Source organism: Lactuca serriola, chromosome 5 (assembly GCF_051521515.1).
Source record: "Lactuca serriola cultivar US96UC23 chromosome 5, Lser_US96UC23_V15, whole genome shotgun sequence".
NCBI classification, from domain to species: domain Eukaryota; kingdom Viridiplantae; phylum Streptophyta; class Magnoliopsida; order Asterales; family Asteraceae; genus Lactuca; species Lactuca serriola.
Genome location: NC_136412.1, coordinates 92,787,125 through 92,805,335, shown reverse-complemented (window position 1 = coordinate 92,805,335; position 18,211 = coordinate 92,787,125).

Genomic DNA, 18,211 nt, shown 5'->3' with positions numbered 1-18,211 from the left:
GGTTAAGTTTAGCCCTTTATTGGAAAATGTGGCAGATGAGTACGCTGGGCGTACTCATGCGCTTAATTTGGACGCGGAGTCGCCAAGGTACACTGGGCATACCCAGAGTTACGCCGGGTGTACCCGGTCTAGGTGCAAAACCCTAATCTAGTTTTTGCACTATTTAAAGGGTGCTAAGGCTCATTTCTCAGCCTCCATATCAGTGAGTGAAACCCTAAGAGAAAGCCTCCCATCATTCTTGGTGTGTGTGAGTGTTATTGGAGCTAATTGTGCATTGGTGGCTTAGTGAAGAAGAAGGAAAGGAGCTTTTGGAGGCTAAAGCTTGAAGTGCAAGCTTGGATCTGAGATCTATAGAGAAAGGGGCTACACTTAGAGGTACAAATTTCAAAACTTTCCTCTCCTTTAGTTTATTGTTTCTTGAGTCATTTCTAGGGCTAAAAACCCCAAAGGTGGAAACTTTATGAGTGTAAGGTGCTCCATGGTTTGAGATCTGTCCCTTTTCAGTGGTATTAGTGGTTTAGATCCATAAATTTTCCATCTTGGTTATTGATATGAGGTCATGCTTGAGTAATAAGCTTTCTAGAGTTAGAGAATGGAATATTATGGGAGTTGGTGACTTATTCATCCATGAAAAGGCTTAAAGTCAGCAACTTTATGGATTAAGGGGCTTAGAAGTGGTCTGATCTAGAAGTTGGGCATGGGTCTTAATTATTTAAGACCTCAAGAGCTAAAAGGGTGCAGCAGGGTAGTACGTCGGGCGTAATCCCAGTACGCGCCGCGTACTAGGTAGCGTTCCCCGATTCTGAGAGGCAGCCGGGTACGCTCAGCGTACACATCTGGTACGCGCAGCATAACCCGGAAAGTTGACTTTTGGTTGACTTTTAGGGTATGTTCTATTGTGGGGCCTTTTGACCTATGTGAGGGGTAAAATGGTCTTTTACCCTTCTGAGAGTGACATAAGAGGACATAGTCTAGCCTTGGAGAGTTATATTAAATAAAGTACTTATTTCATGTGATTAGGCGGAGGCTAGACCAGAGTTTACCGAGTCAGAGATTTACCGAGCTACCGGAGGTGAGTCTTCTCACCATACTTTACCTAGAGTGGTAATAGAGTTATGTGTTAGAGATATTTTATGTTATCTATCTGAAATGTGGGACTGCATTATTTCTATGTGATTTATGTTGTGTGTATATCAGAGATAGGACTGGAAGGTCCACAGAGCTAGGACCAGAGGGTCCGCAGAGTTAGGGCCCAAGGGCCCACAGAGTTATAGCCTCGAGTGGCTAATATGTGCTATATGTGGTATTTTTAGAATTACATGCCAGTGTATTTGTATGCTATTTATGTGTTGAGATTTATTGTGATATGTGATATGCATGATTCAGAGTTATCAGAGTTAGGGCCTTTGGGTCCATAGAGTTAGGGCCAGAGGGCCCACAGAGAGTTGGGACTGGAGGGTCCCACTGAGACACACGGACCAGAGGGTCAATATAGATTATAGCCCCGAGTGGCTAATAGAGTGGTATTTTGGGGAACTCACTAAGCTCCGTGCTTACAGTGTTTGTGTAATGTGTTTCAGGTTTTTCTCAGGATCACGGGACGACACCGGCTCGATTGTACACACCGGAGGAAGCGTTTGTTTTGAGGATCCTGGTTTATTAATTGAATGAACAAAATTAGTCATGTATTGTAACTTAAACAAAAACGGGATTTTTATGAAAAATGATAAAGAGATAAGCGATTTTAAATGAAAATTTTATTTGAAAATTTCGGTGTTACACAAGGTGAGCTTCATACCCCTCTCTTTTCGGTTTTCATGTGTTCTATGGGGGAGAATACAAGAAAATGTGTAGATCTTTGTGTATATGTATGCTATGTGTGATTTTATGTATGTTTGTCTATATTTATGTGTTTTTGTGATAAATATGTTACAAAAAAAGGGTGAATCTCGAGATCTATGGTATGAGAAGAGAAAAAAACATAATCTAAGTTATTCTACACTAAACAAGTCAAGAATAATAATTTATAAGATGATGATAAACATATTTCAACATAAAAATCCATTTTTGGGCTTAAAATGTCAAATATACAAAACTATGGTTAAAAATGGCCAAGTCACAGCTTCTTAAGGGCTAAAAGAGTCAAAAGAGTTTCCATAATTGTTTTTCTGAATAATAAAATTTTCAAGGGACTTAAAATGTAAATTTTTAGCTTAATGGGCTAATTTTGGGATTTTTGGCCCAATAAGCCTCAAATTGCGAAAAATAACAATTTAAGGGGCTAAAATGAAACTTTCTGTAAAACAGGGGATAAATAGCATAATAAAACTATTTCAAGGGTCAAAAATCCTTTTCACTATCAAAAAGGACCAAAAATATAAAGTTTTTAGATTTTGGGCCAAAACTTTAAAAGTTGTGAAAAATGGGGTTTTAACCGAGAAATACCATTCTGGAAGGGCTAAATCTGTTAACAAAATAAATTTTGGGTTAAAACTATCTTTTCAACAAGTTTATGATGCGAAACTGTCAAGAAAATGTTTTAAGGACTAAAAATGAAATTCTTTTATACAAAGGACTAAAATTGTTATTTTTTAAAAAAGAAAGGTAGTGAAAAGGTCAAACTTCTAATTTTAAACAAATTAATTCATTAAGACAAAATAAGAAATCCATGACTACCAACAAAATGGAAAAGGAATACACATTCACCACCAAATATCGTTATAAACGAATTGCTTCGGTCTCAAATCAATACAAAACAACAATCGTCAAATCAAAACACTTCAATAGATACGCGATAACTACAATGATTAAATCTTCAAACTTTAGGCTTGAGAGTTTCAAATCATGCTTGATGGATCTTGCAAGTCCATCAAAATGATATTTGGGCCCAAAGGGATAACACTTATGTGTTATTGGGCCTCCTATGACCCAATTACGTGTAAATGGACTTTCAATAGCTCTTATGTGCTAATGGGCCCTAATGACCCGTTAGTAAGGCTAGTAAGGTCAAAGTAATCAAATGTGAGTTGGGCCATCGTGTCTTTCGCATCCCCGATAGCCTTACGTACTTACGATAGTAGTGGGACATAGTGCTCCTCTTCTGTTCGTTCGCTAAGGCTTACGAGAAATCAAAGTAGACAAAATTAGGATGATATACAATGTGGGGTAATCAATATTTGTTCGTTAAGACAATACAAAAATCAGTAATCATGGATACTTGTCAGTATCGGAAAACATCGGGTTTTCCGGGGAATTTAATACTACTCGCTCGAAATGTTTATAACTATAATACAAAATACCCTTCATATATATGTTTTTGAAATCATTCATGCATCAACTTATGGATCTTCACACTTTGATAAACAAAAGTCTTTTCAGAAAATATCGGATTTTCTGGGTTTTACAAAGTACACAAATCATTTTATCACAACATGCCTTATGAACTCACCAACATTTCATATGTTGACGTTTTTCCAAAATAACTTGTATTCTCAGGTAACAGGTAAGCAGAAGGGTAATATGAAGTAATGTTAGAATGTTATGTTGTTGAAAATACTCAAACAATTTATGTTATGAATGTGTAATGTTAAAACAATGTACTTGATGTGAGCAATTCCAGTTGTAATATATTGATGCATGGTGACGTTTATGTTATGATTCATGCTTATTCATTGTGATTATATTCAATTAAAGTCACGCGAGCCCTCGGACGTTTCCGCCGTTTGGTTCGGGGGTGTGACATAAGGCAATCGCACCCTCGTTATCACTGAAAATTTCCATAGGCTCCTTTATGGCAGGTACAACTCCAAGGTCTCCATTGAAGTTCTTTAGCCATATTGCCTCTTTCAACACTTCTCTTATTGCTATGTACTCTGATTCTCACATTGAATCAGCTACGGTCTCCTGCTTGGAACTTTTCCAAGTCACTGCACCTCCATTCAGGGTAAATACCCAGCCCGATTGAGAGCGGATATTATGTCGGTCGGTCTAAAAACTAGCGTCACTATACCCTGTCACTCTCAAGTCATCCCTTTCACCGAGGGTAAGGACCCAGTCCTTCGTCCTTCGTAGGTACTTAAGAATGTTCTTTACTGCTATACAGTGAGCTCTACCAGGATTCTATTGATATTGAGTAACCATGCTCAAGGAAAAAGCCACATCAGGGGGAGTACATGTCATAGCATACATGATCGAGCCAATGACGGAAGAATATGGTTCTCGACTCATTTCTGCCTTTTCGGCATCAGTACTTGGACTCTTAGTCATACTCAGTTTGGTATTGCTATGGATAGGTAATTCTCCTTTCTTGGAATTCTCCATATTAAAACGTTTCAACACTTTGATCAAGTAGGTGATTTGACTAAGTCATATTAGTCTTTTACTCCTATTTCTTAATATCCTTATCCCAAGAATATAAGCAACCTTTCCCAGGTCCATCATAGCGAAACACATCCCAAGCCAAGACTTAACCTCCTGCAAGGTTAGGACATCATTTCCTATGAGTAGTATGCCATCCACATACAATACAAAGAAGCTAACTATACTCCGACTAGCTTTGACATATACGTAGGACTCATCCTTGCTTCTGGGAAAAACCAAAATCTTTGACTTTCTCATCGAAACAAAGAATTCATCTGCGAGATGCTTGTTTAAATCCATAAATGGATTTCTCAAGCTTACACACTCTATTAGGGTACCTCGCATCTATAAAACCCTCTGGCTTACTCTTGAAAACATCATCGGCCAACTTTCCATTAAAGAAAGCGGTTTTGACATCCATCTGCATATTTCAAAATCCTGAAATGTAGCTATGGCTAGCATAACCCTTATGGACTTGTTATTCGCTACTGGTGAGAAGGTCTCATCATAGTTAACTCCAGGTGTTTGAGTAAAGCCCTTCATAACCAATCGCGCCTTATAAGTGTGTACTTTCCCATCCATGTCGGTCTTCTTCTTGAAGATCCATTTGCACCCGACCCTCTTACGACCTGGTACATTGTTAACCAAGTTCCAAACTTGATTGTCATACATGGACTGAATCTCACTGTCCATCGCCTCTTTCCACATTGCAGACTCTTGACCTGCCATGGATTCCTTGTAGTTGTTAGGTTCATCCAAATTTATCAGTGTACTATCACTGATAAATGTATCACCTTCTATTTTTTTATGTAAACCATATAACACAAGTGGAACAGTAACTCTACTAGAACATTTAAGAGGTAAGGTGTAACATCCCCGTCTGACACGTATCACAATATTGTCCGCTTTGGGCCACTCGGCACGAGGACTTCCCAGGGGGTCACCCATCCTGGTACTACTCCCGCCCGAGCACGCTTAATTGCAGAGTTCTTATGGGATCTGCTGCCCTCACGACTTTAAAACGCGTTGTGACAAGGAAGGTATCCACACCCCTTATAAGGAGATGTTTCGTTCAACTTCCAAGCCGATGTAGGATCAGGTGCAACCCACCTTCACCCCTCATTATAGGGTTCGACGTCCCCGTCGAACACATCGACCCGTGCCCTGGCTCTGATACCATTTGTAACATCCCCCTCTGACACGTATCACAATATTGTCCGCTTTGGGGGGACTTCCCAAGGGGTCACCCATCCTGGTACTACTCCCGCACGAGCACGCTTAACTGCAGAGTTCTTATGGGATCTGCTGCCCTCATGACTTTAAAACGCGTTGTGACAAGGAAGGTATCCACACCCCTTATAAGGAGATGTTTCGTTCTCCTTCCAAGCCGATGTAGGATCAGGTGCAACCCACCTTGATACCAATCTGTCACACCCCCAAACCTGAACGGCGGAAACGTTTGGGGGCGGATGACTTCATGTGGTAACGTAACAAATGAATACATAGTAAAGAAAGCAATACAACCATCATATATAATTGAAAGTTTACATTTGTCAAAAGTTACATGTTCAAAACCAATTACAATATGATGTCAAAATACGAGATTAAACTGGCGCCGCAGCATCCCTTCATCAAAAGCAAAATGAATACCTGAAATTACTGATTTCCTGGGACATACAAGAAATTTTGAAAGAGTAGATCAACATTTAAGCTGGTGAGTTTCATAAGTATTTAAGTGACAATGTTTGTATGAAATGAAATGTTTTGTCTTTGTTTGTTTGTGTTTAGAAAATCCTATATTTTCTACTAGTATGAAAGTAGCCTTCACTCAAGACCAATGTTTGTTTCTAAAAATGTATGTAAGTGTAAAATAACCAATGTGTTTGAAAACCTTGTAAATCAATGCATTTTTAATACCCCATGTGAGTTTTATAACCATACTATTGACTCGGAATGCCTATACACAACGTTCTTCAGGCGTTGGAATGTTATGACGTTTGTCACCCCAAACGGTGGACTGTAGCTAACAGTCAGGGCGCGGGTTGTCAAGCCCGTATAGATCTATACACAAACACCATGCTCCCCCTCCAAGGGATTCTGGTATATAATACAGGACTTGAAATGTGTACTCGAACGTACATGAAGTTAGTGTCTCACAAAACCGTGGTATAAAAATAGATCTACTTGTTAAAATGTTACGTTTGTTCTTGTATACGAAAGTGACTTCTTGAAATTCATGTTTCTAGTACATAAGAGTTAGAAATTTGTTCGTAAAACTATACCTATTATAGTTTTCTAAAAGTGTGTCTCGTTTGTTTAGAAATACCTAGAAAAAAGGAATCATTTGTTATGAAAGCATAGATTTTTGGTGTAGAGTCCAAGATAGACAAGTATACATATAATCTAAGAAAAGTTTAGTTTATGCATGCATTACGACAATTTATATTTCAAAAGATAGAATGCTATTTTAACATATGTTATATATATGAAAGTTCCTTATAAAGTTTGTAAATCGCATGTGATTTGGATATATAACAGCATATAAAAGAGTTCCTTATGTAACACACAATAATACTCGTGTGTTTTACTTGTAATCCCCCCCTTGAAAGCATGTAAAAGAATTTATAGAACATTTAAAAGGTAAATTAAGGGGTATGAACTCACTTGAAAGTTTGAAGATAGCGAGATGGAAAACCGGGCAGAGTTTCATCTCGGGAAACGGATTTTTCTCGGGATTCTCGGGAATCTCGGGAGTAAAATCGACCCTCGGGACTTGAGCAAAAAGACCAGAGCTTCGGGTTTGAATGGGCACGGAAAACGAGGCAATATCGTCAGAGAAAGGAGAGAAATGAGCCTCTTTTTCAGAAGCCTTCTCAGCGAGTCAAAAATGACTTTTTGATAGAAGATTATTTAGGATGAATAATCCTAACTAAGTTGTAGTATATGTTACAAGGTTTCCGTGCATATAAAGAACGCCAAAATCCGAGTTATAACAAAGAAGTTATGACCTGTCGAAGTTTCGCGACAGAACGGGCACGACACAGCGCGACGTAAAAAGTGAATTTACGTTAGAGCGATATATAGCCTCAGCAATCTAAACGAGAATCGAATATCTCATTGTTGGTATCGAAGCGATAAAAAGTTAGGCGAGAACGGACGTCAAACGAAGAAGTTATGAATTTATAACGAAGTTTTCTGTCGCGGCCTATTAAAAATAAATAATAAAAATAAAATTCAAAATTAGCCGACGGAGTCTAAATGAAAGTTGTAGAGCGCAGTCTCACCTTCGTGTGGATATAAAGAACATCGAAAACGGAGTTCGTATGAAGAAGATATGAATTTCTGAAGTTTATTAATCATTTTGTATTTAAATTTAAAAGGAAATTCGGAAGCATTATCCGAAGGAGTCACCGGTCTGATCCGAGGTATGCGCCGCATACTCGAGTACGCCCCGCGTACTCCGAAGTGCCGACATTCGCGGCAAGTGGCTTCGGATGACGAACGCCATGACGCATTCGGACTAGTACGCCCTGCGTACTCCGAGGCTCCAGCCTCCTATAAATAGGATGCGAGGGCAGTCGAGTTCTTTTGCTATTTTCTCTCTTCTCTCTCCTATTTTGCATCGATTTGAGTGCCAAAAATACCCCGAAGCCTCGGTATTATTCTTGAGCCCTGAGGCAAGTCTCGAGATCCCGAAGATCCCGAGAAGTGCGGTTCCCGAGTCGAAGCTCTGCCCGCGAGAAGTTCGATTTTTGTAGAGATCTTCCAGATCTGCTGAGAATTTCTACTTCTGCAAGCCGTAGTGCTGTCCGATAGTCTTCTAATCAAGTGACTGTATACTACCTAAAGTGGGTTAGATCTGATCCCACATCGGCTTGGAAGGAGAACGAAACATCTGCATATAAGGGGTGTGGATACCTTCCTTATCACAACGTGTTTTAAAGCCGTGAGGGCAGCAGATCCCATAAGAACTCTGCAATTAAGCGTGCTCGGGCGGGAGTAGTACCAGGATGGGTGACCCCTGGGAAGTCCTCGTGCCGAGTGGCCCAAAGCGGACAATATTGTGATACGTGCTAGAGGGGGATGCTACAAATGGTATCAGAGCTGGGGAACGGGTCGATGTGTTCGACAGGGACGTCGAACCCTATAATGGGGGGTGAAAGTGGGTTAGATCTGATCCCACATCAGCTTGGAAGGAGAACGAAACATCTGCATATAAGGGGTGTGGATACCTTCCTTATCACAACGCGTTTTAAAGCCGTGAGGGCAGCAGATCCCATAAGAACTCTGCAGTTAAGCGTGCTCGGGCGGGAGTAGTACCAGGATGGGTGACCCCCTGGGAAGTCCTCGTGCCGAGTGGCCCAAAGCGGACAATATTGTGAAATGGTATCAGAGCTGGGGAATGGGTCAATGTGTTCGACGGGGACGTCGAACCCTATAATGGGGGGTGAAAGTGGGTTAGATCTGATCCCACATCGGCTTGGAAGGAGAACGAAACATCTGCATATAAGGGGTGTGGATACCTTCCTTATCACAACGCGTTTTAAAGCCGTGAGGGCAGCAGATCCCATAAGAACTCTGCAGTTAAATGTGCTCGGGCGGGAGTAGTACCAGGATGGGTGACCCCTTGGGAAGTCCTCGTGCCGAGTGGCCCAAAGCGGACAATATTGTGATACGTGCCAGAGGGGGATGTTACATAAGGACTCGTCAATCGGTTCAACAGGAGTTTCCTCCTCGAGTTGAGCTCTAGTGTTTGAGGTTCCTTGATCACTTGATTCTTGAAGCTCTTCAAGGTCAACTGTTCTCTTGGCATATGAGTTCTTTCTCTCTGAAAACCCCTCTCCTTGTAGTGAAGACAACATTGTCACACGGTCTATGGTAGCTGATGAAAATACAACGCTCACTATGAGGTTCGAGCCTGTCGTGAGTCTCTCGTCTTACGAAAGCTTCGCAACCCCAAAACTTGATAGGTGCCAACGAGGTAACCTTCCATGTCCACATCTCGTGAGGTGTTTTAGCAACCTTCTTAGTTGGGACTAGATTAAGGATGTGGGCGGTAGTCTCTAAGGCATATCCCCAAAACGAGATAGGTAACGAAGCCCGACTCCTCATGGAACGAACCATGTCTAACAAGGTTTGATCACGCCTATTAGCTACAACATTCAGTTGCGGTGTCCTAGGCGGCGTCAATTGTGAAACAATTCCACATTCCTTAAGATAGTTGTGGAACTCGATACTAAGATACTCACCACCTCGATCAGATCAGAGCATCTTAATCTTCCTACCCAATTGATTCTCCACTTCTTGCTTAAACTCTTTTAACTTTTCAAAAGTTTTTGACTTATGCTTGATTAAGTAGATATACCCATATCTACTATAATCATTGGTAAAAGTCACATAGAAGTTGTTTGCATCCCTTGTGGTGGATCTAAAGGGCCCACACACATCGGTGTGTATGAGATCCAATAATCCCTCACCCCTTTCACAAGTTCCAGTGAAGGGTGACTTAGTCATCTTTCCATGCAAACAAGACTCACATGTGTCATCCGCCCTAAGGTCAAATGACTCCAACACCCCATCCTTTTGGATTTGGGCTATGTGTTTCTTGTTGAAACTTCCAAGACGACAATGCCACAAGCAAGCTTTGTCTAAACCATTGGACGAATCAATATGCAGAACATTAATTCCCAAGTTATCTACAACCATCACAATTTCATATACTCCATTACAAGGAAATACTTCAAAATAAAAAGTACCATTATAGAAAGCATTTGTAGAACCAATTTCATTATTAAACAAAATCTAAAACCTTGTCTATACAAACCACGAAAAGAAATATTGTTTCTCACCATTTCCGACGAGTAGAAAAAATCATTCAAGTCTAACCCTAACCCACTACTAAGCAATAAAGAATAAACTCCAATCATGGTGATAGGCGACACTTTCCTATTCCTCATAATCAAGTTCATCTTCCCATGCTCCACATCCCTACTTCTTCTTAGACCCTGCAAATCAAAACAAATGTGAAAACTGTTGGGTTTTGAGCATTCTAACACTCCTAAGTGTACATGCAACCCTAAATACCTTGGATCTATGTTTTTCTCTATTATACATGCAAATAAGAACTTCCAAGGCATTATCCTAATCTAGCATACAAAACAATGGGTGTAACAAGATAGAATACATACCTCTTTGATGTAGAAAGTCTTCATGAAGCTTGAGTGCCTAGTGCCCCAAGTGTGACACCTCAAATGGAATCACAATCATCAAAACACTTAGAATAACTTGAGAGAATTCTACAACTCATGAAATCGGCTAGCCCTTTCACTTCACAATCTAGTGTGATACTAGTCGCCGATTTTGGTCAAGAATAAGATGCTTATATAGTTAGGGTTACACCATGTAAACCCTAATTGACATGGCCTTTCATTTCCATGATCCATGGGTACAAATACACCATGGAGCATCCATGGACCATCCTATGGGTTTTAGCCCAACTTGATTATCCATGGAGCATTAGCCCACTATACAAGTATGGATGATTTACACAATCAACCCATATATTTAATTAGTCTTCTTTTGATCACTTAATTAATCCTAGATTAATTCTTGATCAATACTAATTAAATAATGTTATTATTCTTATTATTAATATACTAGAACTTATAATATATTAATAACCATAAGTGTCTTATTTCTCTCATTATAGTCTATCCAAGTGCATGATGGTATGCAACCCAAATGGACCATGCCGGGTCGGGTCAAGTCTTACCAAATATAGTTATGGACTTAGACATTAATCCAACAAAAACGACATCCTGTATCAAGGACCCAAGAAATAGCATGTGATGAGTTGTTAGATTGAATAGTGTATACACCTACGAAGGTGGGCTTTATCTTCCCATCTTGATGTCCTGCAAGTATTTAGGGCAGCTTCGTTTCCAATGCCCTTTATCATGACAGCGGAAGCACTATGTGTCATTTGGATTTGAAGGAGTAGTAGAACCACCTTTGGTCCCACTAGAAGAGGATCCATCATGGGACTTTCCCTTGTGGCTCTTAGAAGGATCCTTCCTCTTCTTTCCATTCCCTTGTCCAATTGCTAAGACAGGGGTAGCAACGGTTAGAGTGGGTGCAATAGATTTTCCTATTAAACTACTCTCAGCAGTTCTTAGTAGACCTTGAAGCTTGCTTAGACTGACTTCCACCTTGTTCATATGATAAATCATTCTGAACTGATCATAACAGACTCTAAGAGTGTAGGATAATATCAATAACTAACTCTTCGTCAAAGTTGACATTCAACTTTAGCAAGCGGTCCACATACCTTTTCATCCTTTGTAAGTAGGCCGTGACAGACTCTTCATCCTTCATTTTTGTTGTTATCATGGAGGCAATGATCTCGTACCTTTCTTGTCGAGCACTTTGATGGTACCTTTCCATCAAGTCTTGGTGCATCTCGAAAGGAAAGAAGTCATCGTAATACTTTTGAAGCTTAGGAGTCATAGTTCCTAGAATGATGCACGACACTTTTTCCGCGTCCTTATCATGAGCCCTAAACTTGGCTATCTCTTCAGGAGTGGCAGTAGATTCATCAATCTCCTTTAGCTCTTTGTCGAGGACATACTCCTTTTCCTCGTATCGAGTGACCATGAGAATGTTTCGAATCAATTCATTAAAATTCGACCCATCAAAAATGACCCTCCCACATAAGTTCATGAGGGAGAAAGAGCCACAAGACTTTGAGTTTGAAGCACTGTTCGAAGTAGACATATGAAAAAGAAGAACAAGTTTAATTAGATAGAAAATCCTTAATATGACACCCAAATGAAATATTAAGGCTAGGACCCAAACACAATAATTTACAATTCAGAAAATGGATGTTGTAATCTAATTGTAAGTTATTTGAAGGTAGGTAAATGACGATTTACCAATTTCACCACCCAAAAACAATTTTTTTGAAAAAAGTAAGTTTTATGAAATTCCTAGTTCTTTGAGATTCGTTGAACTTTTCAATGGCATATTTCAATCTCGATTATTCCCTTCAAGTTTGTGATTGGGATACCGAGGATCACAAACAAGGTGTTATCAAGGATCACAAACAAGGTGTGAATAACCATGCAAATATGTGTGGTACTCTTGATGTTGTTTACCACCTAATCAATTTGCTGGTTGGCCACACAGACTCCATTGATGTATGATAATTCTGAAGCTACCCTTTGTCACCCTTGTTAGTCCCAAATTAGCATGGCGGCTAGCCATACACGGTCCACTAACGACTTGGCAAGGTGCAAAATGCAATTTTATGGAATAGCATCATTTTCAGATTTTGCCTAAAGTAACTAAGATGGAGTATTACGAAAACATTTAGTTACTTTATAAGATCATTATACTAATTAATGAGAAACTAGTTTGTGCTATCCTAAATGTTTGGCTAACGACTATCCACCAATCAAGAAGGCGGTGGGTAAGAGTGGACACCCATTCAACCACCATTTTATAGGCGGTTTCCTTATACCCCCTTATAGATCGGTTTCATAAATGAGGTCTACTAACAGTAAGACTGACTCGTCTTATACATATATATAATTATTAATCTTTTAATATTATAATAGTACAAGGGTGTATTTTAAACATTTCAAAATACTAGGGTTTTTAATCAAATTTAAAATTTTAGAAAAATTAATACCTCTTAATTTTAAAATCTTAAGTATTAAAGCTTTGATTTAATAATTATCCAAAATTAAACAATTAATTTAAATTATTAAATCTTAAAGGATTATCCATTAAATTTAATAATTAATTTAACCTAATCCCTTTATCCCTTAGATTTCGAAAGTTTGGGAAGGGATATTTCAAAATCTTTATTTATCTACTTAAACAATTAATAACATAATTACCAAGGATTACATTATCCTAATCCCTAAAATTTTGAAATCTAATCTTGGGGTGGAAGGTATTTTCGAAAACCCTAGGGTTAACCAAGCCTAAAATCGAAAATATGAGGCCAAAGGAAAAAGGGTTCCAGAAACCCTAACAAATTTCAAAAACTAGGGTTTTGAAACCCTAATTCTAAAAACCAAGCCCTAGGGTTTATTTTCCATCAACCCTAATTTGTCAAATTCATACTTTTGTATCAAATCCAATTGAAAACAACAACCACAGGCTCTGATACCACTGATAGGTTTTATACAAACAATCGTATGTGTGCATGAAACCCTGGTACTCCTTATGATTACTTGGTATATACAGAATATATATATATATATATATATATATATATATATATATATATATATATATATATATATACATACATATACATAACTAAGATCAGGTAGATAGTAGACTAGGTGCATCAGCTGTAAGACCACAACCAAACAAAGAATATGAAATGAAGCGGAAAACATACACTTTACTGTCAATCAGACCCGATTAATATATATCCCTGATGTATGCACTAAGGAATCATAAATTTAGCATTATAGGCCCCTTTCTAAGTGAATGTACTAAGACTCGACTGTACTGTTTGTCTTTTGTAAGTTTTCCCAAGTTTAAGAGTATATTTACTAGAAAATAGTTTTCATTACTTTTTATGGGAGAAGATCACCATATGAATGTAATGGGAAAAATAAAAGTATTCAGTAATATTGTATAAGTAATTATTGAAGTACTTACTACCTTAAAACTAGTTTGTTAATTAAGGATAAAATGTGAGAAGGTTGTAACCATACTGATATGACTAGTATTTAAGACGACGACCTAATGGCGCCGAAACTGATGTGACATTTGTCACCTGTAGACTCGCAAATCCAACTATAGCTAGCAGCAAGGCGTGTGGTGTCAATCTCGTATAGATCTATACACAAATTCATTCTCTCCCTCCAGGAGACTCTAATCACAAAATGCAACCTAGCAAGTATATTACTAAGTTGTGAAGTAGTGGTTTCACATTATTGTTATCTTGTTCTTGTTATAGTATGTTCCTTCTACTCTAGTGTATAGTATGTTCCTCCCTATTTCTCTTTATAGTATGTTCTTTCTGTTCTTGTTGTTTTATGTTCCTCCATGTTTCTCGTTATAGTATGCATTAAACCCTTAAACTATAATTATTATAGTTTACTAGTGTGTTAACTTGATCGTTACTGACTTGAATAAAAGACTCATTTATCTACTGAGTTATGATTGTACTTTAAAAACAATGTTTTATAAACAATAAAGTAACATGCAAAAGAGGTGTTTACGGCCCTATCTAGCATCAACTAAGTGTTTACGATCCTATGTTGGGAGATGAGGTGAGTTTGTGGCCAAGACATGTATCAAACAAGGGTTTACAGCCATGCAAGGGTGTACAGCCGTACACTCTTGTTGTTCATGCTAAAATGGTTGTTTCTAGGGTGTTAATCTAGAGTTTATAAAATATACTAAGTACATGGAAATGGTACTTACGATTTGGAAGCTTGAAGGAGGTTCACGGTAGTGACAATCCGATAATTCAAGTCAATGTAATGACCTAAAACTCAAGGATTTGTAATCTATTTTTCATATAATAAAAATAGCGTCAAAAATAAAATGTTCAAGATCAGATGCAACCACTCATTTTACATTTTTAATGTCAAATAATCAACTATTTTGTGTAAACATTCAAACACTCATCCATTCGATTTCCTAAACAACTATGGAACGAAAACGAGTTAGTGGGAAGAGTCAAATTTAATGATTTATCACACATTTTATTTTATACTGAGTTTCTTATATGAGAGGTAAGGCTTTTATATACTTTAAACTCAATTTTGAATGGTATTCGACAATCAGACTGTAAAGGAAATAGAAAAAAGCTTAAAGAAGCCTGAGCATAACAAAACATGAGATATAGTATAAACCTGATAGCATAATATATCAGGCGACCATAATCCCAGCTAAAACTTAATATTTTGTTCTTTGATTTTATAATATATCAGCCGACTATGATTCAATAAATTATAAATATGCTATTATGGACTTGATTGCTAAAGAGAAGAAAAACAAAGAAACAAATTTAAATCCATAGAAAAGGCTACAAGATGAAGAAAATGTAAAAGCATAAAGATGAAGGAAAAGAGTCATACCGATAGAAAAAGGATGAGGGACACCGAAGAGCTGGTGTGGTTGTTGGAAACCTTTTGTTGGGGATCGTCGGAGATAGAAGGGGATACACTTGTTGAAGACGCTCTTTGTTTTAGGGCGATAGAGGGGAAACAAATATGGAAGACAATATACACACCAAGTGGATCAATTTTGGATCCAATCCAAACTATATTTGATTTGATTTGAGAGAAGGGTAGTCGTGTGCCTTGTGAACCAGAACTAGAAATCAATGACTACGTTCAGGGTATAGAGGTGGGTCAATTAACAAGCTACAAGTAATGGGGAATTTGAGGGGAACCAGTGGTGACATGTTAGGCTATAATGATTGTGCTTTGCGTATTGAAGAAAGAAAAAGAAGAGGGGCTTAGGTATATTGAGACTTCAAAGATGTGAACATCGGAAACGAGGAAGGTAGGGTTGTAAATAAATTAACATAGATAGGCTCAATGTCAAACAAAATTACCTAGATTATAGGATCTTATTTTAAACACAATTGATTGATTTATGTGTCATTTACAAAATTACCCTAATGGATTTATTAAATATTTAATATTGGCTAATTTTTTATTGGTGCATTCATGTATACAATACTTGTTAGAAACATTTGAACCTCTCTCTCTCTCTCTCTCTATATATATATATATATATATATATATATATATATATATATATATACTAATCGAATCCATGCGCGTTGCGGGTGAATATAATTATTTAATTAAGATAATAACACTTAATAAATGTGGTTTAATATTTAAACATGAAAAACCAATGTCAGTAGCAAAACAAACTCTATACTTAACATATTTGTTTTATTAATTATAATAAATTTATATCATTAGATATTTCCACTATTAATTCATAATTTATAGATAGTTTTATGTCATGTAAATTATATATCAAACATGTATTGATTTATATACATAACAAATAGAAAGTAGTATGAAAAAATAAATACTACAACTTTTGATGATTTTATTGAAAAATTTAGGTTGTGGAAATTATATATAAAACGTATGTTGATTTGTATATAAAATAAATAACATATAGTATGGAAAAACACTATAGCTTTTAATAAAATAAAAACACTACAATATATACTATAACATTTACATCAAACAAAAACTTATTAAACACTGATAAATAATTCAAACTGAATATTTAGATATCAACATACATTTGATACATAGCAACATTGTTATAAAAAATCCGTGTTGAAATAACCATTGATGCAACAAAAGTTATTTTTTTAATATTTTCATTTTGAATCACAATTTTTTTCAAACATATGATTTTTTAATCAAAACTTACTTATATACTACTAATATAGCTACAATATGTATAATACATAAGTGGAAAATAATAAGGCATTGCACATTAATAACCATAACTTTAAAAAACTTTTGAATGTAGTGGAAAATATATAGGCATGGATAATTACACTAAATTTTAAATCATAATTACATTTAAATTAAAAAACTATTGAGTTGTACAGCGATTTTTAAACTCTTGAGTTGTGTCTAATAATGTAATATAAATATTAAACTCTTCTTAGTGAAAGCATTTCCTCATAATCATTTTCATGAATTGGAGAGAAACCTTGTCACTTAGATTTTATGGTGTATGTGTTTCTATAAATGTGAATTTGTGATAAACATACTCATAAGAAAATGTTTGTGACAAATCCAAATTCATATGGGCTAAACTTGTTCAATCTTAATTTCTTGCCTCCTGGCATGTGACAGCCCGAAATTTCTATTTTGTACCAACATTATCAAGTCAATAGAAGTCAGATCAGTTGCTGTAAATTTTCAGACTTTTTAGAATAAGTTTGAGTATTCCAGGATTTACACTTAAAGAGATATCAGGAGATTGGATGCATTAGGGTTTCGTGCAACTCGGTTAATTCAAAACTCCATGATATTAGAGTTTTTTTTGAATAAAAATGTTTTCTGCCAAAAACCCCAGGAGTATATATATGGTTCTGAGCCATAATTTTTCATTAGTTACGTTTCCAGCTAGAGAAAAGCCATTTTCTCTCTCACGGATCTTCGGGTTTTCATCGAAAATCATGAGTACCTCTCTCTAGTTGTATTATATGGCTTATTATATGCTTATTAACCTAGAATTCATAACAAAACAACATGATTTAAGAGTTCACGGCCCAAGAAGTTCTTGGACCGTGAACCCTTCTTTAAGGGGCAAAATGACGCCTAGTCCTTTCCTTATGCAATGAAACTATGCTAGGCTTGTATGTTAGTGTATATAGGACTAGAAATCACCCATGAACACCAAGAGTAAGGTGTTCATGGCCCAAGAAGTTCTTGGACCATGAACTCCAAACTCAAGGTCCAAAGGGTGCCTTAATCACTCCTAAAGCCTTGGACAATTACCTTGGTTTACTCCTAGTTAATTTAAGGACCTTAAATCATCAAAAACCCATCGCAAAGAGAGATTATGGCTGTAATCTCTGATGGTTATGGTCCTTGGGCCGTGAACATCAAAGAAGGGTACCAAAGTGTGCCTAAGGCCTTCATTAGCCTTAGATAATTGTCTAAAAACCTATCCTAGTTGAGCATGGGACTTGTAGACATAAAATACCCTTTCCATATGGGTTTATGGCAGCAAACCCAAAAGGAAATGGCCTTGGGGCCGTAAACTCCTCAAACGAGTGTATTTAAGCCCTAAACCCTTCCAAGGATTAATCCATCAAGTAGGAATGCTT